Below are 24,137 nucleotides of genomic sequence, written 5' to 3' on the forward strand. Positions count from 1 at the left end.
CTAAGGAAACTAACATTCATCAAGTACCTATTATATGTCAGGCCCTGCTGATGGTACTTGTCAAGATGATCACCTTTTCTCCCCCAATAGTCCAGTAAGGTAGGCATCATTATCTTATTTATCCCACTTTGCAGATGCAGAAGGGAAGCAACTTACCTGAGGTCCCAAATCCAGTAAGTGTCAAAGTCAGAACTTGAACTCAGATCTGTTTCCTTCCAAATTCTTTGTTATTTCTGTTCCCTGTGCTCCTGTTGGCTCTATCCTCAATATGGAAAATAACTCTTGTGTCTTCATTTGTCCACTAACAAGAGAGAAGGTAGGAACCCTGGGTCAGTGGCTGAGCAGGAGTTCTAAACTGTGGAAGGAGTTAAGCAGGAATGGAAGAGTATCAAGGAAGCTCCCAATACTTCCACCTCCTTTGCCCACGCACAGGGTGTCCATTGTGTGCTTGTTAATAAATTGGAGCAGTTTACCTTATTCTCTTGACTTTATAAGTGCATAAGTGCCATCTGACAGTCTGACAGTGGTTGGCAAATTTATTCTGCTCCTTTTAATTTCTCAAGTTCTGTGTCCTCGAGAAGTGAACAAGGATACAAGATGGATTAGTGATGAGGAGATTGGGTTATGAATTCAGAGCAATCTGGGTTCAAGTCCTGGATCTGCTCCTCATGAACTGTGTGAGCTGAAATGTCCTTAGTTGAAACATTGGAATAAGAACTATATGTGTAAGTTATGAGGTCATTGTGAGGATTAATTAAGGTAATATATGGAAAGCATTTAGCATAGTTAAGGCACTTAGTAAGCATTTATTGAATGCTGGAGGAGAACTGTCCTGTCTCAACCTCGTACTAGCTATGGGATCTCATGCAAGTTCACCAGTCGGGAGAGGCCAGAGCACGCTGCTGTAACAACTATCTGAAAACCAGTGGCTCACCACACAGCTGAGAAATAGTGCTTGCTCACATCCATGGCCACTGTGGACTGGGTGAAGCTGGGCTTCTCCACCCCTCCCTGGGGCCCAGGGCAGCCTCTCTCTGGAACACTGCCAGTCTATGTGGCAGATGGAAAAGAGAGATGGCAAACCATGAGCTGGAAGACATGTGTCAACTCTGTCTACTTTTCATTGGCCAACACAAGTCACACAGCCACTCCTGAGTTCAACAGTGCAGGGGTGGAAAAATCCTCCTACAGGGAGAGTCACTGAAGGGAGGGAAATTGTAATATTTTATCATATAATCATATAATTTACCAGCTATTTATCCTGGGTCCTGTCTCTCTGTAAATGTCTGGCACATAGTAGGCATTCTTGAACAAGAATATAATCATTACTCTCTCAAGTGTTCTTGGGCCCCTTCTCCTCCTACTTTGGCCTGAAGGGGTGTCACATCCAAAAAACCCAATTGTGCCTTATTTAGCTTAACATCTGGAGAGACTCAGCTGTACCACATATTTGTTCCTAAATCACTGAATTGCTCACTGAATTGGCTGCCGAGCTACCTTTTCCAGACAGGAGAAGAGGAAAAACTTACTTGCAAAGAAAAAGAGAAGGTTCCTCTTGGCCAGGCTGAGGCCTCTTTTGGAGACAGGCCATGATAAACAGAGAAGATTTATAACACCGAGGATACCCCAAACAGAGACTGAAATGGAATTCCAGGGGATGGGCAGGGCGGAGTGGTAGGAGTGGCTTGTGTGTTTGAAGACTGTCATCTGCCAGCAGTGTGATCTCAGACAAACTCCTTCACGTCTCTGTGCCTCGGTTTCTTCATCTATAAAAGGGGGTCATGGTGGTGGGGATAATGACTATCTCTCATAAAGTGGGGATGAGAGTAAAATGAAATATATGGGGAATTTTACAAACGATAAAAACTGTTGTACAATGGTTTAACACAATGGTTAAATTCAATGAAACAGTTAAATTTAAGAAAAATATGACAGTCTATGAAATATATCTGATTATAGCAATTATTCTGTAATAAAGATGAGTCCCCAAAAGCAAGGACCATATTCCCAATTCTTAAAGATATTCAAAGGGTTACAAAGAAGAGAAAGTTATATTATTTAGGCGTTCAATTCGCTGGCAATCATCTTAGGCTATAATTCAGCATTAGTCATAGTCGACTAAATTTTTCTCTAGAAAATTAGATGGCGTGTGCAAACACAAAGACACAGCATGGCATCCTGGAACAAAACAAGTCTTGGGGCAAGATTGAGAGATCAAAGGCCAGGTGGGCTGCTTGCTTTGTTGCTTGGGTGCCAGTTGGTATCATTTCCGTATTTCACTCAGTCAGTGTTGCTCAATTTCCACTCTCTCCATCATCAAAAAGTATTTTTAGTCCCTTTCATTACAGTAAATCTTTGGCATTGTTCTCAGCATTGGTCAGATGGGGAAACAGGAGTTTTCCATTGTTAGTGCATCTGTAAATAAGGACTAGCAAATGCATCTTTACATCTTGGTGGGAGTCCTTACTCTCATCGAAAGCTACATTTCATACTTGACCCTTGGAGGGGACCACGGCAAAGGTGTGAGAAGCTCATTCACGAGGAGCGTGAACCTGGCTCAGCCCTTCCCCAGGAGGTGGCTTCCTAGGAACTTTTCCCTCATCCCCTAAGCATGGGGTGGGGGCCTCTCCTCTTGCTCCTGTATCCATCATTGTCCTTGTCCCTATTATTTACACCACAAATACTTAATCATGTGGTGCTTGTTCTGTCCCAGGTACTGTTCTAAGTGCTTTGTGTTAACCCAGGAGACTCACAAGAGCCCTACGAGGTAGGAACTTTGTGAAATCCCCTTTTTCAGATGGGGAAATTGAGACACACACAGGGAACTGAGACACAGAAAGGAAGCTTCTCTAAAGTTGCACATCTCGGGCTATTATGAGGATTAGATGAGTTAATGTCTGTAAGGTGCGTCACAGAAAGTGCTCTACAAGCGTTTGTTAGGTAAATATGCAGAGTCCTGGACAGAGCCAGACTTCAAGGGATGGAACGCGTTTGTGTAGCTGGGGCTTCTGAGGCCTGGTTTCCAGCCTCGGTTCTGCCTCTCTCTTACAGTGGGATCTTGGCCTGGTCACTCAGCCCCTCTAGGATCTGTGGTACTCATCTGTAGGATGTGGTTGTGTAGGATGTGGTTGCTAGTTGTGTAACACAGGAAGTGCAGTTGTAGGGAATATGGCGAGAGAATTTACCGTCAACATCCAATTTTTAAGAAGAACCTCAGGAGTGGAGTCCTGCTTATGCCATGGAAGGTTTTCCCTACTGAATTCAGAGATCTGTCTGATAAAAAAGGAGCTCATTTCTGAGACACTCGATTCCCTAGAATCTCATATCCAGAGGTCGTGACATCAGAGGCATAGTTTAAGGGCCTAGAGAGTGGAGTTAGTGTGGCAGAGTTTAAAGACATTGAAAGTTAGTGTGGGAGAGTTAAATGTTGGCTGCGATATCATTTGAGGGGGCAGGAAACATAGATTCTGTCTCTTGGCGTCTTGGGGCAAAGCTGACATTGGAGGAGATTGGCGAGGTGGGCAGACTTGGTGGGAAAGTAGGACAGGAAGTTGATGAGAGAGAGCCAGCCACCAGAGTGGAAGAGGTGTGGATTTCCCAGTCACCCATCTCTTGAGTATGACACTGGTTATTACTGTTCCAGTGACAATAGGTAACATTGAGTCTGCCCAGCCCTGCTGCCATCATCTCACTTGACCAGAGGCATGACAGATTAATTGTCCCCTCATTTGACAGATGGTAGCAGGAAGGCTCAGAGAGGTTAAGTGACTAGCCCACCTTCTTACAACCTTGAAGTTGGGAAGTATTTGAACTTCTGACTCTGCGCCTCTGATGCACGATTCTTCTCAGCCCTCCACAGATTCACGTGATGTGAACTTTTCCATTTCCCTTCTGACTTTGGAAAAAGTGCTTTTCACTTCCTTCTTCAACTTGTCTCTACAAATATCAGCCCTTCTTGAAGCACGTCCACGGTGGGGGCCAGTGAGGGGAAGGTGTCCCCCACTCCCCATGTTTCCACATGTAGGGGGGACTTCCACTCCACTTCTGGGAGAGAAATACATGGGAGAAACACATCTGCCACTCCTTCTCCCCCTTCTTTCTCCCTAGAAAGAGAAGTAACTGTCTCCAGCTGGTGAGATTGGGGAAGGGTCTTCTCACAGGGGTGCAGCAGCCTTGCATGGTGCTCCCTCAGAGCAGCCTGGTCTCTGGAAGCAGGCATCCTTGGCTCCCTGTGGAAGCAGACCTGCGGGTCAGGGCTCCAGCCCATCTTCTTGGAGGTGCTTTGTCTCAAGGTCCTCAATCAGGGAAAGATATTCAGAAGCTCAACTGGTCTTTGAAGCCTCCACATTCTCCAGCCTGACTGCCAGAAACAATGCTGCTTTGCCATTATTTCTGACCAAGTTCTCTGTTTATCTCTCACTTGGACCAGAACCCAGAGAGGGACCAACTTGTGGTTAATTATCATTATTGGGTGAACAGTAGGTGCCTCAGTTTCCACATTGGGTGGCGTTCTTCTTCTCTTTGGATACCATGGTGTGTATGTGTGTGTGTGTGCTCGATGAACATCTTCCCCCTAATTTTTACTCGTAGTCTCTAAGGAATATGCAATTCTGTTGAATTCCTTTGTCTTGCCCAAATAACATACTAGTTGATTTGGTCAGCAAACATCTACTGGGTACTTGCATTTTACCCTGTTCTGTCCAAGGAGCCAGGGATGCAAAGATGAAAAGACTCTTTCTCTTCTCTAGAGAACCGATCAATCTGTTGGGGAAACAAATATTCAAATAAGCCAATATAAAACTGAAACAGTTGTTGTAGTGGAGACACACAGAGTGCAGCAAAAGTGTAAAAACAGGGTCAGTAAAGAGTGAGGAGGCCGGAGGTCCTCGTGGAAGAGAGATGTCTGAGCTGGGAGGTGGAAGATGAGGAGTTGGTCAGGTGGCCAAGGGGAGAGTGCGTGCCCTTCCAGACAGAGAGGCATATGCTAAGTCCTGGAGGTGCAAGAAAGAATGGGATGCTCAGGAGCCACAAGTAATTCCCTGTGGCTGGAGTTGGAGTACCAGTCAGCAGTGGCAGGGAGCTGGAGAGAAAACCGCTATGCCACTGGGCTGGCCCCATAAAAGGTGTCTTCTTAATATTACATATCTACTATGGACTCAATCATGTCCCCCCTAAATTCATACATAGATGCTCTACTCCCCAAAGTGATGGTATTTGGAGATGGGCCTTTGGAAGATAATTAAGTTTAGATGAGATCGTGAGGGTGGGGTCCTCATGATGGGATTAGTGCTCTTTTAGGAAGAGACCAGAGAGCTCTCTCTCTGCCACTCGAGGACACAGTGAGAAGGCAGCTAAACTTCTGCAAGCCAGGAAGACAGCTCTCACCAGAACCCAACCGTGCTGGCACCCTGATCTTTGACTTCCATTCCCCAGAAGTGTGAGAAAATAAATGTCCGTCGCTTAAGCCCCTCAGTCTATGGTGTTTTGTGCAGCAGCCTGAGCTGACTAATGTATTATCCAATCTTCCCCAGAAGCTCCCCACCACTCTGGGTAGCAGAAAAAATCAGTAATTTCCTTATGATTTCCCAAAACTCCACATTGCCAAATCCAGAGGTCACTCTCCTCTTATCTTTCTTGACCTTTCAGCAGCATCCAGGAGAGTGGACCATCCTGTTTTCCTGAAAACACTTTTTTCTTGCTTCCCTTGACTCCACGTTCTATAAGAGTTGTCCATCACGCTCGCTCATGTCTTCCAAGGCCAGTCCATCTCAGTCTCTTTGGCCAAATCCTCCTCCCACGCTTGACTTTGACTTTCAAGTCTGTCTTGGATCCCATTTTTTTTTACATCCTCTCTTAGTGACCTCACTAGTATTTGTTTTAAATACTATCTAAATGTTGATGGTTGTCATATCTGTTTCTTTATCACTGACCTCTCCCAAACACTCCAGACTCATAGCCAACTGCCTACTTGATGTCTCCCCCTGTGACGAACTCTGCATGTCCACGGGAGAGTTCCCCAGTCTTTGTTCCTTCAGCCGGCTGTCTCACAATCTCTCCATCCTGGTAAAAGGTATTACTGTCTTCTCAGTTGCTCAAGTAAAAATCTAGGTATTTTCCTTGATTCTATTCTTTCCCCCTTAAATCCCATATCAAATCTGTCAAGAAGTTCTGTAGACTCTTTCGACTCACTCTTCTCTCTGTGGCCTATGTTAGTGGTTCTCAAATATGAGCGTGTATCAGAATCCTCTGGGTGGCTTGTTAAAACCAAATTGCTGGGCCTCACCCACCCTCAGTTTCCGATTCAGTAAGTGCAGGCTGGGCCTGAAATTTGCATTTCTAACAAAGTTCTCAGAAGATGTTGGTGCTGCTGGTTACGGGCCAAACTTGGAGAATCACTGTCCTATGATACAGCATCGCTTTTCAGGTCTCCCCTTAGCCCTCACCTGAAACACTGCCACAGTCTCCTAATTTGGATCCATATATCTATTCTCAGTCTATTTCATGGACTTTTATTATGTTTTCTGACTTCCTAGTAGTTTTAAAAAACGTCCTTCTCATATTGGGAAGGGAGTTTCACTCGCTAAAGTTAGAACTTAGAGAACTTAAACTTCCTAGCGTCCTTGGTAACTCGGATGCAAGCTGGAGACCCAGGCGCTGCCACTCGGCGTGATTGGGAGACTCAGAGGTGAGCAGCTTGGCAAAGGAAGGTCTGTGCAATCCTTTTTTTTTTCCTTCTGGGAATAGCAAAGACAACTGGCTTTGCGGGTGGCAAGAGAGCCGAGGCTGAGTTCCACATGCAGAAGGATCACCGATGGGACATAAGCAGTAGGGGTCCCTCTTTGTGGTTTTAGGAGTTGTCCCTGGATCCTTGACCCTCAGTCTTGTTTTTCAGGTCTTCCAAAAAATCTATGAACTGCCCAATATTCTTTTAAAATAAAATTCTTTAAAATAAAAACATTAAAATACATTCCTTTCTGCTAAACCAGCCAGAGTCAGCTTGGTTATTTGCAATTAAGACCCCTGAGTGATATACCCTTTTGGAATCTAGTCTCTGCTCAGTAGAGATCACTCACTGATCTGATTCAATCATATTTGAGGACAGATATGCTTGTCTTCACCTTAGCTCACTAGGCCCTTTGGGACCAGGCATCCTCCTATGGCTCCCACCTCAACTGGAATCACCCTCCTCCTTGCCCACTTTGACAGAGCGTCACCAGCCACTGTTTATTTCCTCAAACATGCCAAGCTTGTGCCCACCTTAGGGCCTTTGCACATGCTGTTGCTTCCTCCTGGTGGGTGCTCCCTTTGGATCTTCACGTGAGTGACTTTTTGTCATTCAGAGCTCAAATTGCTCAATATAAATGACATCTCAACAAAGAACTCTTTCCTAACTATACAATCTAACATGGCCAAGATCCAACATATCACAGTAGTTTTGTCTTTGGCAGAGCACTAATCACTATTTGATATTTTTATTTGTTAATTTGTTGATTGTATGCCCTCCTCTACTAAAGAAGATAAACTCTGTGACAGCAGGAGTTGTGTTTGCAAATACTTTCTCCCAGTTCTGTTGCTTCTCTTTTCGTTTTCTTAATAGCGTCTTGTGAAGCACAAGTTTTTATGTTTGATGAGGTCCAATGTACCAATTTGTTCTTTTACGGATCATATTTGTGGTGTCATCTATGAAATCTTTGCCTAACCCAAAAAGTGTTGAAGATTTTCTCCTATGTTATCTTCTAAATATTTTATTGTTTTAGCTCTTACATTTAAATCTGTGATCCAATTTGAATGAAATCTTGTGCATAGCATGAGATGAGGGTCTAAGTTCATCTTTTTGCCTGTGTCTATCCAATTGTCCCAGCACCATTTGTTACAAGGCCATATTTTCCCCAGTGAATTGCATTGGCACCTTTGTTGGAAATCAATTGGCCATAAATGTAAAAGTAAATATAAGGATTTATTTCTGGACCCTCACTTCTGTTCCATTGCTCCATATATCCATCTAATGATTTGTTCTTGCATCATTCATCTCTTTATTTTCATTCATGGTAGGAATTCAGGGGCAAAATGGAGTTTTCCCCCCTCAAAATGTCTAACGAATATCCTGGCATTGTTTATTGAATAATCCTTTCCTTCTCCATTGAGTCCTTTGTTTGTTAAATCATTAAAGACATTTTTATAGACACCTCTTCCATGTTACTCTGACTCCTCTCGTTTTTTCCCATTCAACATTTTAGAGTCCCGTAATCCTGTATTCTGTTTGACCAAATGACAAATATTGTCCCTGCCTCAGAAGAGCTTACGTTGGCAAATAGGAAGAGGACGTTGACATGTTAGAATAATAAACACAGAACAGATATTTGCATTGGACCTCAAAAAGCGTTAGTGCATTGTAGAACAGTAACTGAAATGAAGAGATTCTCAGGGGAGTTTCGTGTTGACTTTGGGTGGGGTTGTGGACACTTAATCTTAAAGTGACCCAACCCCTGCTCAGATCTTTCCTACCTATTTGTCTGACAATAATCTTCTGATGGTGGTTGTGGGGTTTTTAAACACCAAATGACTATGAAATTCTGTGAGAAGACTCCACCCACTCCAACAGAGTTTAAAAGTTCAACATTTTTCTCAATGAAGACACCCAAGACATATTTGTAAAATTCCCAGAAGACCCAAGGCTGAGGAGCAGCTTGTATGATTGGTGATCCAATTAAGGTTCAATTGGTCTTGACAGGCTGGGAAGCAACGAGGAAGCAAGAAGATGAAATGGAACTCAGAAAAATGTAAACTACAGTATTTTGTCCAAAAAAAAAAAAAAAAATCAATGCCAGGATGAGGGAGCCTTAGTAAAAAGAATGGAATTTTAGTTGCCTGAAAACTCAGTGTGGTTATATTGACTAAGGCTTGTCCTGTTTGCAAGGAGGAGTGACATCCATGTATGTGACTAAGGACACATACAGAAGAGCTAAGGAATCACAGAGAAGGAGCATAGGGAACCAATTTCAACTGCTCTGTAGCCAGGCTTCCCCAGTCTGGTCACCTAGGCTAACCCACTGGAACTGCTTCTTACTGGGGCTAGGCCAAAGGCGCCACCACCACCACCACCAATGAAACAAAACATATTTAAAAACATCCAAAACTTGTCCAAATTTCCTAAGTCATCAGGAACTGGGCTCTTGGTAGCTCAGCCTACAAATTAACTTATTCTCTTTCTTTTTACGTCTCAACTGTGGCTATTCCTTGCCTGGGGTTTTGAGGACAATATCAACTTTAGAAGGTAGGAGGATGGAAGTAAATGAGAGAATTTCTCTTCTCCCCCTCTTGCTGTCTTTCCTTCTATAAAGAAATTCAAGCAAAAAAAGAAATCATTGGCAATTTTGTTTAAATCTTGAGTTGCATTTTGCAACTTGCTTATACCTATTATGGAAATGAATTTATTAAAAATTCAAACTACATGAGAACTTTATAGATACCTTGTATACTAAAAAATGTTTTAAAAATGTTATACCTACTGTTTTCTAACCTTTTAAAATTTAACGCATAATGAAAAGTTTATCCTTTCATTAAATAGTTTTCTACAATAGTGGCTTTTGAATCTTTTTAGCAGTGAACTATTTTTTTAAATGGGGAATCTTAATGGTTATCTGTTGCCGCATAACAAATTGCCTTAAACTTAGTGGATGGCAAAAATTACAATTGTTTACTCATTTACGATTCTGCAATTTCTACAAGTTCAACAAGGTAAGACTCATCTCTGCTCCACAGGATGTTGGATGTGGTGGCTCAGCTGGGGCTGTAGGAGCCACTTCGAAGGTGGCTTCACTCACATAGGGGCACAAGTCACATAGGGCCCTGAAAGTCATTCCTTGGAAGGACTTTTGCCCTTTATGAGATGGGAAGCCACTGGAGGGTTTTGAGAGTGACACGATGTAATTTACATGTTCACAAGCTTACCCTGGCTGCTGTGTTGAGAATAAACTCAAAGAGGAGTGGGCTGTCAAAGGTGGGAAGTAGGGGACCAGTTGGGAAGCAATTGCCATAACCCAGGGGAGAGATAATGGCGGCTTGGACACATGAGGCAGCAGAGGAGATGATAAGATGTGATTGGATTGGATTAGTATTCATCTATGCTTTCTTCAACTTCTTTTGTGGCATTATTATGATACATGAAGTTAATCTTGGTGTAAGGTTTGAAGGAGTCATCACCTAGACAAATATTTCTTGAACATGGTCTTCATCCTGTGCTTTCACATGCAAGAAACTCATTGGATCCTCAAGAAGTATCTGTAGGTTTGACCTGAAAGGTTAACTCAGCTCAGGTAACGTCTGAGCGCCTGCTAGTAAGACACTGGCTCTGTCCTCTGATAGGGATGTGACACAAATGAACACTTCGTTTGTTAGATTCTCTGGCGAGAAAGTCAGCTCTTCCCCAGCCAGGAGCCTCCCACCCTAAAGTAGAGTGTCTTCTTGCAAGGGGCAGAAACTGTATCTTAACGATCCTTTCTAGCCACCACCTTCTCCTCACAGTTGTCCAGTGAAGGTTCGACAAGTGTGGGCTGAACTGAATCGCATCCCGTCGGCCCCCATGCTGGTTGGAGCGATACGGAGTGAAATTCCTAAGAATAGATCCTATTCTTGGAGGACTCTGGGTGCTGGCATATCCTCCTGGGCCACATTTGGCTTTTTTATTTTCTCTTTTTCCCCCTTCGGGGAGCCCCAGTTTTCTGCAGCTGTTACATCAGCCAGCTGCCCCAGCTGCCAGAGGAGCAGAACAAAAGATGAGACTTGGTGACTAGTCACATCTGTACTTCTCAAAAGCAAACAGAACAGATGCCCTTAGCAACGGGGCTCTCCGGCTCGGGGCAGGGGAAATGCACCCCGAAGGGGGAAGTTTCCCTTCTGAGAGCTGACAGAGTCACTTAGCGCTGGCTAGGAACATCATGAAACAGAACATTAAACTTTGATGAACTGCAAAACCTCAGAGGTTTAGGCTGCAAGTCAACAGAGATGTTCTAATCTGTATAAACACTGCATGCAAATTCCCACACAGCTCTGGGCCTTATTTGGATGGCGTTTTCACTGCCTCCCTCAGGAGAGAGGGCTATGGAGGCAAAAAGAGATGCTGTGGTTTTCTTACGAACTCGGGTGGTTGGGAGCACTTCTTAGGAATTCCTTGACCTTGGCCTGTTCCTGCCCTCTGACCCGTGCTCCAGCCTGCCCTTCTTGGGTCCTTTGCTCATGGCTTCTTCCTCTACTCTCAGGAGGGGGTTGGCCAGTCACCGAGGGCCCTCCCCGCTTCTGACCTGCCATTGCCTTCTCTCTCCTGAGGGCTTTTAGCCCAGAGCCCAGCCCTGAGATGGATCAGAGTTGGAGCAGGGACGTCCGGCTCTTTAGTACCAATTACAAGTGCAAGTTGATTGTTTACCGTGGGCCAGACACACGCTTCTAGGCCTTATCCTTTCATTTAATTCTCACGACAACCCCACAGGGCAGGTAGAATTTGTGGTCTTGTTTACAGACAAGGCAACTGAGGCCCGAGGTGGTCAAGTCAGTTGCCCTGGGTCCCACAGGCTGTCAGTGGCAAAGCCAGGATTTGCTCCAGGCAGTCTTAGTTCTGAGTGTGGATTCATCGTGCTACAACTTGTCCTGAATCTAATTTTGGGAATGGAAAGAGGAGGTGAACTGCTTAGAGATGTTAAGGAAAAAGAAAGCAGGGCTTTTCCTTCCTGGGCTATCATTCTCTTCTGCCATCCTCAAACATTGCAAACAATCCTTTGTGGAGGGAAGTGGCCCCTCGACTTGTGTGTAGGTGACCACTTTTTTATGTAGCTCTATTTCTGGCTCCAGGGGTGGCACCTGGCCCAGACGTTGCTAATCAAGATGCTGGTGACTATTGGCCCAAATCAGGCCAATCCAGCCTGGTGGTGCAGCAGTTAAGTGTGCATGTTCTGCTTCGGTGGCCCGGGGTTCGTTGGTTCGGATCCCAGGTGCGGACATGGCATGGCTTGGCACGCCACGCTGTGGCAGGCGTCCCACATATAAAGTAGAGGAAGACAGGCACGGATGTTAGCTCAGGGCCAGTCTTCCTCAGCAAAAAGAGGGGATTGGCAGCAGATGTTAGCTCAGGGCTAATCTTCCTTAAAAAAAAAAAGCAGTGAGATTTGATTGGGGGCTTTTGTTTGAGCCTGTAGGAAAGTAGTCTTGCTTTTTTCTCGCTAACTGAGAGCCAGGGAGAAGGCAGCCCCTGCTGCTACTGGCAGCCATTTTGTGACCGTGAGTAGAGATTTAGTCTGAGACTGCAGTCAATACATAAAGGAGAGCCAAATCGAGAGAGTGACACCAGAGCCTGACCTCATCCTTCGAGCATCTGAACCAAGCCATGCACTCTTCAGTTATGTGAGCTCATAAAATCTCATTTTTGCTGATGTCAGTTTGGCGCAGGTTTACTGTTACTCGTAACCAAAAGAATCCTAATGGATACGTTAAGCCTTCAGTAAATGTGTGGTTCGTGCCACAGTCTGGGCCGTAACTGGGCAATTAAGGAACCCCTGTGTCTATGTGGGAGCTGAGGGGCTTGGGGAGGGCCACAGCCACTGGGGGAAGTTACCTAGGGCCACAGTAACAGTATTAGCAAACACTTGTTTGACCTCCAAGTACTGTTTTAAGTGTTTTTATCCATATTAGCTATTTGAGTAACCATTACCTCCACTTATTTAAAAATGAGAAGCAAAGGCCCAGAGAGGGTGGAGAACATATCCAAGATCACACAGCTCCTACATAGGGAATTTGGTGGTGCTGGGCACCAAAGGCAGCCATCTTGCTCAGGGCATCCTCTCACGTGCTGCTCCCCCATCTCTTACCACCTACAGCGAGGGAACAGAGGCTCCACATGGGTTCATGGGACTTAGGAACATTCTTGTGGAATATAGAGTCTTCTTTAAAAAATTATTTTCTTTAAGTTTTAACAATGAAGTATGGAAATGTGAGTGAAAATTGAAGGGCAGTTGGTTAAGGAAATTCTGAACCACACAAGTAGAGCAGAGACTCACATCCCCTTGGTTTTCCCGCAGACCTACTGATCAACCCACGACACTGAGAGGAACAGAAAACAGAAGGCCGTGGACGGGCACCCACTTGGCCAACTCTGTGTAGCCCCACTGAGCTCCAGGCTTCATTGACCTCTGTCCGTCCCTGCCTCATCGTGTCCCTGGGCTCTGCCCTTCCCAGACCCTGGCAGCAGCCTGCTGAGTGCTCCCCAATAAGGCCTGCCTACCACCGTTTCAGAGGGACCTCCCCTACAGCTGGAGGGCAGGCCTGGGCCCAGCCCCTGGGGGACCTGGCCTCACCGGGGCTCTGTCCCACCCTGTGTCTCCAGCTAGTAGATGCTAAGAGTTGAATGATGAGAGACGGGTGAGCATCGGCTCCTTCTTTGCTCACTGCTCCTTCCCCTTGCCAGCCTCCCATTGACTCCCAGCCTCCCTTATCGTCAATAACCAATAACTGCCTTCTATTGAGTTCAGCTATGTGCCAGACACTGTCCTAAGCACTTAGCAAGCCCCTTATTCATCAAAACCATCTTATAAGGGAGGAATTATTATCATTCCCACTTCCCAGATGAGGAATCCAAGAGATCCTTCGAGGGCACACAGCCAGTATGTTTTAGAGCTGGAGACTGGGCTTGGCGCTTTACCCCTTCTGGACTCGCCCCTTGGCTAGTAACTATCTCCCTACCTCCCCGCTGCTGTGACACGTGCCCTTCTCTTAGGACCTTAGGTGCTGGCAGTTGCCTGAGTTGCCCCTGAGCTGGCCCAACCCTTTGGATGTCCTGGCTTGTTGGCTGTTACTCCATCGTCCCCGAGGCCCACCTCCCTCCCCCATCTTGAGTTCAGAGCAATCTCAGGTAGCCCCAGTTGTCTCCAGCTTCTTGCCTGGCACTTCAAGGAATCATGAAGCTTCACTCTGTGTCTCAAATCCTGCTCCCAGAGGCTGTGCTGTGCACTTGAGCTCTTGTGCTATTGTTCCCAAGTGTCGATGAAATGGCTCACGGTGCTCCAGATGGGTCACAAACAAGAGGTGGCCTCTGCCCCTAGCCCTGGAACTCACTCTGAACATGACGGTTTGTACCTCTGGAAAGACTCAGGATTCCAGAGCAGTGATATTTCCTTGGCTGTGTTTGGCGGGGATTAGCACTCCCAGCCAACTCCTGATTATCTGTGGGAGAAGGGAGTGGATGGACCACTGACATTTCCAAATAATCCTGGAACTCTTTCTGGCCAGCGGCTCCAAGTGTCCCCTATTGGACCTCTTTCCAGAACAGCTACCAAGAAGTCAAATCTGCAGACTTAGCTTTCAAATCCTCTCCTATTTTCTTCCCTCTTTTGCTTTTTTTCCTTGTGTGAGAGAGGCCTCCAGTATTCGACAAGGAAAGAGAGGGGAGCAAGAGGACTGAAATAGCAGAGTACTCTGTTGTAAATAACAGAAAATCCAACTCAAACTGGCTTAAATAGTGGAAGACATTTATTTGATTATACAAATAACTAAAAAGTCTGGTGGTTGTGATGACATCAGGTAAGGTCTGCTCCAGCAACAAACTGAGGTCACCAGGGCCCCATTTCTTCCTTCCACCTCCCACAGTGTGGGCTTCATCTTTAGATTTCACACAGTGGTCCCCTGGCAGTCCTAGGCTCTCGCTCTATGCTAGCGAATGGCTATGAAGTATCAGGCCTCATACTCTCTGAGGGAAGATATCATGTCTTCTGGTAGCTCCTATACATCTTTGAGGAATATCAACCCCTCCTTGGCTCAGACCAAGTTACATGTTCCTCTCTAATACAATCACTATGTCCAGTAGGACGGTTTATCCTTATTGACTTAGGCTAGTTGGGGCCCATCCCTGGAGGTGGGTTAGGGTCAATCCCAACCAACACACATGGACTGAATCCCCCAAAGGGGAATTCGTTGGTTAATTCCCCCACAGCTCCTTGCTTCTGGGTCACTCGAGGGGAATTGCCCTTCAACTTCCTCACCATGGCAGCAGGTGTAGGGACTGGGGTGTGGGAGTCAACAAGGAAGGCCTCTGGGGCGGGTCTGGATGGCAGGGTCGGGGGTTGTGGTTGGGCGGTGTGGGCAGAGGTAAGAAAGGAAGAACAGGAGGCCTGGCTATGGCATCTTGGGAAAGAAGGAATCCTTTCAGTTTCCTGGATTGTGAAGCAGGGTCCATGTGGGACCTTCCTCCCCAAGTGGAGCTACCAGGTATGACACCCACCACAGGGGGGAAGTAGGCCCCAGGCCTCAGGTGCCACGGCTTGAGAGAGGTGCTTCTCCACCAGAGCCTGACACAGCCCTGGTGTGTGGGCTGTGAAGGTCAGGACGCCATGAGCCCTCGCAACGCTGAGGCTCCCTCCTCACGGCTGAATTCAGTTCTTCCTTCTTGAGTACCCAGCAGAACCTCCTAGGTTTCTGCCAAAGAGGAATGCTAGTGACTGAACGTTTGTGTCCCCCTCCCAAAAGTCATATGCTGAAACCTAATCCCCAACATGATGGTATTTGGAGGTGAGGCCTTCAGGAGGTGACTAGGGCGTGAGGGTGGAGCCCTCATGAATGGGATTAGGGCCCACATAAAAGAGACCCTCGAGAGCACCCTTGCCCTTTCTGCCATGTGAGGACACAGGGAAAAGATGCCATCTATGACCAGGAAGCCAGCCTTCACTAGACACCAAATCTGCCGGCACCTTGATCTTGGTCTTTCCAGCCCCCAGAACTATGGGAAATAAGTTTCCATTGTTTAAAAGCCACCCTGTCTATGGTACTCTGTTCTAGGCCGAGCTGGAGGGAAGAACATTCGGAGAAGCACAGAGGAGGTGAGCTGGGACAGCCTGGAGCCTGAGGTCAGGTCGGCTGTGCTCAGACCTCAGCTCTTCTGCTTGCAGCATTTAGGACCTTGGGGGACTGCCTAGCCCATTTGATTCTCCGTTTCCTCAGCTGTAATTTTTTTTTTTTTGCTAATATTTGCGTTATCTGTCTTGCAGGGCTGTTGTGTTTCAATCCTGTGTCCACAGCTTCCTATTAGGGAGGGTCACAAATCGTCCTCAGCTTCCTCATCTGTAAAATGGGGTCACCAGGCCTCCCTCAGAGGGTTGTGGGGATGCTTAAATGAAGCAAGGGGTGAAAATAGCTCACCACAGGGTGACTGTCAGGATTTCTAAACTTCAGGGGGCTTTTATATCACGGGTTAGGGAAGAAGCCACATCTTCCTTCAGTAGCTGAGAGGGACTTAGACACGAACCTGGGCCTACCTGCCGGGCGCATTGAGGATGCTGAGGGGAGAGAATTTCCCTCCATAGCACCTGCAGAGCCCCTGGGGACAGAATTCAAGAAGCAGGAGTGGCTGAGGGTTTCAAGGTGGAAATGCACTGAGGAATGAGGCCGACAGAGGCTGTCCTGTCGACTTTAGGAAGCAGAGCGGTGGCACCCGGATTGCAGAAGGGCTGCCGTACCCAAGGCCAGCCACCACCCCTGCTCGGGTTGCTGTTCTTCACAGGGAGTTTTGTTCAGCGGAGGATGCTTCATGCCAAAGCAGACCAGGGCCCCCAAACATTAAATCTCCTGGTGATTGGCTCCTCCAGTTCACAGGCTTGTGGCTGTTTCTTCCAGGGCACTCCCGGGGACCAGGGCCACCGGGTCAGACATGTGCTGGGGTTTGTAAAACAATCACTTTCGAGGAGTTAACTGCTAGTTGAAGGAGTAACTGCCTAAAATCTTCAGTGTGGTTGCCATTTTCATCAGAATCTCCTGAGATCCTTGTTAAAATGCATGTTTCTGGGCCCCACTCGGGAATCAGAATGGACCAAGAAAGCTCTGGGAACCTGCATTTGTAGGGAGCACCCCACATGGGTCTTCTGTCTACAGAACTATGGACGGAAGGGAAAGGAATTGAACATTTCGTTAAGCACTAAATTCTCCTGACCGCCTTTCCATAAAACAGTCCTCTTCCCTGGGTGGCCTGATGGTTGTGGAAACTCCCATGCTCACAAGGGCCCCACCTTTGATTTAATGCTTTCTGTTCCCATCTTGAAATTCTTAATTTTTGGACAAGGTGGGGTCTGCATTTTCATTTGGCCCTGGGCTTCACAAATTATGCAGCGGGGCCTGTCCACTATATAGGTAAGTATTGCCCGAAGGATAGACTTGCTAAGTTGTGCAAGTGGGTTTGGAATCCTGATGCATTTGATTCCAAAGCTCTGTTACCATATGACTCTGAGGCTCAACAGGGACAGACTCTAATAGTGGAGCTCTGATTTTAACCACGTTGTCAGGTTTTAGGGCGAGGGGAACTACACCAGGCAGGTTTTCATCTGTGCGACTACTCATAAGGACAAGGCTAATGTATAAACTCATTCAGCTTCAAGGAAGGGAAGATTCTGTGTAACTCCAGGCTGACGGCCCTGTTGGAGGGATGGGTGGAGAATTCCTTTCTTTCTTCGCCCTCATTTTCGCTTTTCTATCCAGAGAGGATAAGGCAAAGAAGAGGAGTGGAAAGTTGTTAGGTGCTAGAACTGGAAGTTGGGGTCCAAAGCCAGCAATGCCACCTACTGGGTGAGTAGCATTGAGTAATGGGTCTCTTGAACTCTGAGTCCCAGATTTTTCATCTGTAAAATGAGGTGATGCAAACACAACCAATGCCCAATGTTGTGGTGAGGTCCAGGTGGTCAGATGTAAGTGGAAACAGTACATAAAGGGCAATACAAGCTGTTGTAACGTTCATGACTTATAGGGTTGGTCGGTGCCCGCATAAGGAAACGGTTTGGCGAGAGAGAAGGACACCTGAATCATGGAGAGGGAGGTTTCACCCCAGGGTAGGACCTCTGGTGCCCCCGAGGTGGAACTGGAGCTCTGTGGTGACATGGGGTGAGGAAGAGGTGGGCGGTCTGGGGTGTGTGTGGGATTGGCACTCCATATACTGGTTTCTCAAAGCTTTTCCACGCAAAGGAAGGCAGAACTGCCAATTGTAACAACAGTAAACGCACCTATGATGGGGCAGGACAGAGAAGACTCAGGAATGCAGAATGGGTTTTTCAGTGGAGATAGCGGTGTTTGGGGGTGCAAATATAGATTTTGCTTGTTAGTTAAGGACCCCCACCCCTTCTTGCATCAGAGCTGGGGATGGAGGATAGTGATTTGAGCATGGAGGACAAGCAGAAAATAGACCCTAGAGAAAGAAGTTTGTTATACCTCAGAGAGAGTATTTTTGTTTTGTTTTGTTTTTAAAGCAGCAATTTTCGCTCATAATCTTTGCTTCTAAGACCATGGGGCTAAGATAAGTTAGTCCTCTGAGACTACAGTCAGCAAAGATCCAGGGGCTTACAGGAACTAGAAGACGCTGGGGCCCTGAGACAGAGAGAGGTGGGGGAGGGGGTGACAGCAGATGATCAGAGTGGCTCCCAGCCTGCACAACCAAGCGTGGATCTGCCAGAGGCTTCAGACCTGCCCTATTGGGCAAGTGGCCCATGTCAAAGTGCCATGTTGAGGAGCAGGTGCCAAAAGTAGGTTAAGAAGGGAGATCAGGTAAGCACAGCCTGTGGGTGGATGAGCTCACATAAATTAGGCTTAAGATACAAGAAATGTAAAAAACGATGGATACTTGCCTGTTGCTAGAGGGAAGGTGATCTTGCAGAGTTTCTCAAACTGGGGTTTGAGCGTCCTTGAGCAGCTGCAGATGAATCTTGGGAGTCCACAGATTCTCTATGAGGATATTTAAATTGTGTGTTTCCATATTAATGGCAACCTGAAAAAAACATTATTCAGTCCAAGCATAGTCTTGTGATTCCACAAGTGTGACCCATACTGATAGTCCAGGATTATCTATTCATCTCAAGGTCCTTAACTTAATCACATCTGCAAACACCCTTTTCCTTAGAAAGTAACATTTCCAGGTTCCGGGGGTTAGGAGCGGACATTGTTGGGAGCCATTATTCAGCCTACTGCTGTGGACTTGCAGGGCCCTGCTCCAGAGGCAACGCTGCTTCTCTTTGGATTGGTCATCCCTGTGTGTGTTTATGAAGCAATCTTCTGCATACAATACTTATTCTGACACCACGTGGTACACTTTGATATTTTCTCTTTTGTATATCACTTTTTAAAAAAGGGCTCGTTGCAACCCCCTAAATTGATTTCATGACCCACTATTAGGTTGTGACCCAGTTTGGAAAACACTGCAACCACCTTATAACCTAGTAACCTAGTAGTGCCACAAGCTTCCACTGCCTGTATTTGTGTCTTTATCACAATGACACTAAACCTAAATTATTGCAGGCTAATGAGAAAAGAACAGAAAGAACTATAAGATGTAAATGATGTAGCATGGTACAGGCAAGAAAACAGACACTAGACCAATGAACAGAACAGAGAGTCCAGAAATAAGTCCAAGCATATATGGTCAACTAATTTTTGACAAGGGCGCCAAAAATGCATAATGGGGAAAGGATGGTCTCTTCAATAAATGGTGCTGGGAAAACTGGATATCCACTTGCAAAAGAATGAAATTGGACCCTTATCTTATACCATACACAAAATCAACTCAAAATGGATTAAAGACTAGATCTGAAACTGTAAAACTCCCAGAAGAAAACACAGGGAGAAAGCTCCTTGACACTGACCTTTGCATGACTTTTTGGATATGAGACCAGAAGCTCAGACAACAAAAGCAAAAGTAAATAAATGGGACTACGTCAAATGAAAAACTTCTGCATAGCAAAGGAAACCATCAACAAAATGAATGGGAGAAAATATTTGCAAGCCATATGTCTGATAAGGGGTTAATTTGCAAAATATGTAAGGAACTCATACAGTTTAACGGCAAAAGAAGAAACAACCTGATGAAAAAAATGGGCAAAGGACTTGAATAGACCTTTTTCTAAAGAAGACATACAAATGGCCAGCAGTTATATGTAAAGGTGCTCAACACCACTAACCATCAGGGAAATGCAAATCAAAACCACAATGAGATTTCACCTCACACCTGTTAAGATGATTATTATAAAAAACAAAGATAACAAGTATTGATGAGGATGTGGAGAAAAGAGAGCCCTTGTACACTGTTGGTGGGAATGTAAAGTGGTATAGCCATTATGGAAAACAGTATGGAGGTTCCTCAAAAAACTAAAAATAGAAATACCATATGATGCAGCAATTCCTCTTCTGAGTATATACCAAAGGAAGTGAAATTAGTACCTCAAAGAGATATCTGTGCTCCCATGTTTATTGCAGCATTATTCACAATAGCCAAGATATGGAAATAACCTAAATGTCCATTAATAGATGAATGGATAAAGCAATTGTGATATATATACGTGTATATGTACACACACACACACACACACAGAGTGGAAAATTAGTCAGCCTTAAAAAAGGAGATCCTGCCACTTGCAACAAAATGGATGAACCCAGAAGGCATTATGCTAAGTGAAATAAATGACACCCAGAAAGAAGAAAACTGCATGATCTCATTTATGTCGAATTTGAAAAAGTGGAATACATAGAAGCAGAGAGGAGAATGGTGGTTACCAAAGCTGGGGAGGTGGGGGAAATAGGGAAATGTTGTTCAAAGAGTACAAAGTTAGAGTTACAGAGGCTGAATAAGTCTAGAGATCTAATGCACACCATAATGAATAGTTAATGATACTGCACTGAAGACTGGAAATTTGCTGAGAGTAGATTTCAGATGCTCTCATCACACACGGGAAATGGTAACTATGTGAGGAGAAGATATGATAATTAGCTTGACAGTAGTCATCATTTCATTATGTACATGTATATAAAATCATCATGTTGTACACCTTAAATATATACAACTTTTATTTTAAAATATGTAAATGATGTGTTTATGATAAGCAAAGGTTAGTCGGTGTGTTGAACAAATGAGGACTTGACAGTAGTTTGGATGGCACAAAAGGATGGGAGACTTGAGCCCTCCCGTGGCACGTGATGGCACAGGCATGCCAAACTCAAAAGAGCCCACGCCATGGCAGCCCATACCACAGTCACATTCTGTGCAGAAATTTAATTTCAGCAATTTAAAACAGCATCATCTGCCACAGTGAATCAATACTGTTAGTTAAGATTTTGTAGTGTTGTAAGATTGTTTTGGTTTTGTATATCCTATGAGACCTGTAATCCTAAGCATTTTTTAAACCTATTTTTATATTTGCACATAATTAGGTGATAAAAAAACATAAAAATAATTTAAGTCAACTCTAGCAGAGTGGTGGTGGTGGGGAAGCCACAAGAATTTCTTCTTATTGTTAAAGAAATAGTGCATCATTCAAATTTAAGAAACACCGATCTACTACAGGAGTATAATGGGAGAGATGAGTGTGAAAATGCAGAGATAAAACTGGTGAAAAAGCAGGACTTGCTGCTGCTGCTGTTTCAGCAGAGACCTTAGGCTTGAAAAATAAGGATTGAATCCAGGCAGGGAAAACCCGAGAAACAGCTGCATTCAGCACATTTCTAGAACGTCCGGAGATGTTCCTACCAATAGAAGGAGTTGACAAATTCAAGTGGACAAGGACGAGTCCAAGGAGGATGACACCGGAACACACCAATAGGGAGACTTCACCTCCAGTTACTCATAATTAGAAGATTTAACCACTCCCTAAGAAGACAGATGGGCAGCAAGCACACAACCCCCGCGTTATACTGAGGTGACATATGGGGGGCCTCCCATACCTGTTGAAGAAAGGGTAAATGTAGATTTACATGGATTCCTTTAAACCTGTAGATTGGCTTTGATTCTTTTAAAATAATTCCTCTTCCTCCAATATTAAAGCAAAAAAATTCATGTCGTGGCCAAGTAGAAACCTGTCATGCCAGTTAGACCATCTTGAGGCCAGGTAGGGAACACCGATGAGTGAATGGGTGAGTTGCCGCCACACAGATCCTGGTTCCTCAACTGCTCCACTTTGAGACTACACTGATTTTGAGTATTTCTAGGTAACCCAGTCTTACAATACCAGCATCACAACTTTAAGGGTTGGAAGGGACAGGAAGTTCATCAAAATCCAAATCCTGTTGGTTTTTCAGAAAAGAAAAATGAGGTCCCAAAAGGTAAGTTACTTAGTCAAGGAATTTGTGATGGAGCAAAGACTAGAACCCCATGGTCATGACTTCCAGTCGGACCTCTTTCCACGTCAACTTTACTCCCATTTTACTTAATGTTCATACTTTAGGAAATGCCCACTGTGTTAAATACAAGCACGAAACCAATGTGTAGTCTCTCTAAGGTACTTGAAGGGTCCATGCATTCATTACATATTTATTTAAGACAAATATTCATAGGCCCCTTTGAAATGGCTCACAACAGAGTAGACTGGGAAGCAAAGCAGTTATTTGAGGTCCCAATTTGACCACTCATTCGTTGTTAATTCACGGTACTTTCTCTGAGTCTCCATTTCTTCTTCTGTAAAATGGGATGACAACATTCTCCTTGAGACCCTCATTAGACTAAGATGAAGATAAATTGAGATGATGTACATGAAAGAACTTTGTATTAATAAATCATAGAACATTTTCTGACATCACTTCATTAGCTGCCGGTTAAATCATCAGAACACAAGCTAATATAGAGATGGAGGCGATCCTGGGCTCAAATCCACTTCCAAGATGTGTAATTTCAGACAGAGCTACCTAACGCCTTCTGTGTCTCTATTTCCTTATTTGAGAATAGGGATAACAATGGTGTTTATCATATAGGGCTTTAGGTGGCTATTATTATCTTGCAAACTTGCTAATGGTGATGTCTGTTTCATTGTTGTAGATGTCTTCTTCCTTGTCATACTTGTGTGATACTTGAGAAGTCAGCAAACTTTAGCGCCTCTGGAAACTGTAGATGGAACTTCTGCACCACTCCTGGGAATCCTTCCATTCTTAGCATTGAAATAGGAACAGCAGAGCTGCCTTCCAGAGCCAAATTGGCAAGTAAACCCACCTGCTACCCGCCTTCCCAAAGCTCAGCTGACATCAGTGGGAGCCTCACAGGATGCGGAGGGACCAGTATTTGCACTGACCTGGCTGCTGTTGTTGTCTGAAGGGTGGCAGAGGCCCCAAGCCTTGCCACCCCTTGTGGGGATCCTGGCAGAGCACACAAGTCAAACAGGATCAGGGTGGGGCATGACTTGGCCCAAAGAACCCACTGGCACCAGTTCATGAAAGGTGGGAACAGGGAGTGCCTCAGATGATTCAATGGGTGGCATGTTTCCCTCTGAGCAGCTGCCAAAAATGCCTCCGAGGCACCTGGTTAAGACGCAGTGAGTACAGGGGTAGCTGAAAAGCCAACCCCTTCAGGGCCACTCCAATTTTTGTCACACCTCTGTGCCTTTGCACACATGGTTCTCTTTGCTTAGAATGTCTTCTTCTACCTACTTGCTGGGCAAAACTCTACTCCTAGCTCATCCTTCAAGTCTTAATTCAAGCCTGTGGGGAACCTTTCTGGTCTCTACTGGGCAGACCTAGGTGTTTTGGACAGCACACAAACTGTACTTACATATGTACTCCATCTACTAAACACTTAAGTACTCCATCTTATATACTTATACCTTGTATGCTCCATCCACTATAGCACATTAAAGTTGTTGATATATGGTCATGCCATTGGGATGCCTATCAATAGGATTTCTTCCAGCCCTGCCCACAGGCCCTGTCAAAGGGGTGAGTCTAGAAGACCATGTTTCTACTGTAGGTGAGTGGACAAGAGGAGCCAATCTCCAGATGGTTAGTGACCTGAGGATGTGGGCCAGGTCAGATCAGATTCTCACTGTCAGGGATTTGAAGTGGGAAAGACTCCAGAAATGAGCAGTAGGAACTGAAGCTGAAAGGTCATGACATACAGAGAACCCGATGTAGTGGATGCTGTGATGTGCTGCCCAGATCTCATTTAGAAATGAAGGGTTTATTCCCCCTGCTGGTGGGAGTATTGCCAGCAGATAGCCCTCAGTTGTCAGCTCTCTTTGAGAATTGTCTCTATTGAAGAGTCCTCCCCCTCCCCATCCATGATGATGCACCCTTCCCAGGGAAGCCCATATCCAGTGGCTGGTTGATGCAGAAGCAGGGTCAACACCTTGGGAAAATTTTGAAGTGCCACCTCA

This window comes from Equus przewalskii, chromosome 3 (genome assembly GCF_037783145.1).
Source record: "Equus przewalskii isolate Varuska chromosome 3, EquPr2, whole genome shotgun sequence".
NCBI classification, from domain to species: domain Eukaryota; kingdom Metazoa; phylum Chordata; class Mammalia; order Perissodactyla; family Equidae; genus Equus; species Equus przewalskii.